Source organism: Penaeus japonicus, unplaced genomic scaffold (assembly GCF_977035675.1).
Source record: "Penaeus japonicus unplaced genomic scaffold, GWHDUDI00000001_assembly GWHDUDI00000019, whole genome shotgun sequence".
NCBI classification, from domain to species: Eukaryota; Metazoa; Arthropoda; class Malacostraca; order Decapoda; family Penaeidae; genus Penaeus; species Penaeus japonicus.
The window spans coordinates 20,384,668-20,386,014 of NW_028234421.1; positions in this window are offsets into that span (position 1 = coordinate 20,384,668).

Sequence of the window (1,347 nt, forward strand, 5' to 3'; positions counted from 1 at the left end):
AAACAAATAGAATATTGAAAATTAATTAACCGGAACTACGATTTAGATTCAAACTTTCTCTGATTAGGCAGAGAATGTTTATCCTCCTTACGAGCTGTGTCAACAAAATCATGAATTAGCTTGACATTTTATTTTTTTTTCAGCTCAGTCATTGACGAAACACAAGTTATTTATTTTCTTCTTACCTGAAATTGACTAGAATCTGGTTCCCATTGTTCTATTGGCATGTTAAGGAATCCTTCATCCATGATTGTGAGAAATGACCACGAGTCCTCTCCAAGGAACATGGATAGATCAAGATCTTCGACAGCATCTTCAGGAAGCCTAGGGAATGTGGGTTTCTCACACCCTAAGCCGGTTGGGTTAGGTTAGGTCACCAAGAAGTTTTGTTCCTCCCACATCAGATATGAATATAGGCAGACGTTCCTCTTAACTAACACCCTCGAGAGGCTCCATAAGCTGTCCATCCCAGAGAAGTATTCCAGGGGGAGTCCATCCTGACTTGATCTTATCCTTGTTTGATGGTTCAACTTTATATCTGTTTCAAGGACATGGGAATCAAAATCATTTTGAAAAAGTAAATAATGATTCACTGAACTATAATACCAGGATGTTCACTTGCTTAGATATCCCTTGATAATGATGTTGACAAATAAAGATTATTCATAATACTGTATGGTACACCTAAGAGAGTAATAGTGCAAATAAAGAATGCATTCAAATTTCAATGTTCCATTTCTAATGTATAGCTAATTTGTTGGCTGTAGAATAGTGTAAGTCAACAAACAGCAGATGTGTCCCTATGACATACATATATCAGAGAGTGTCCTCATCAGTTACAATTTTCTCGACTTCTTTTTTCTCTTTCTTGCTATCTTCCATTTCCTTCTCTACAGCTCTTGGCCAGAATAGCATTATCATTTTTCTCTCAAGTCTTTCGCCTTAAGTCCTTCTTCTCTCAGGATTCAGCTTCCTTAAGCTCACATACTCTTAGTAAAATGATTCAACTTTTTCATCCATCTTCTTTTCCGCAAGAGTTATGATATGAGCTTTCTTGCAATGCACGCTAACCGGGTCAACTTCTTATTTACTTCCTTAGTTCTTAACTTCTTTAATGAGCCAGATATCAAAGCAAAACTTGATTGTAGGTTTGGAATCGAGTGCCAGTAATGTTCAGATGTTGAGAGCCTCGAGTCTCTGGAAAGTGTACGGCAGAAATTAAGACGAAAGTATTTAAGATGTTACAACATGTCACATGGTAAGACTTATTGTCAAGCAAGGAGTGCAATGTGCAAGAAAGATGGCTATTACAGTTTAGTGGAATGTGTGACTTAGACTTTCGGAAAA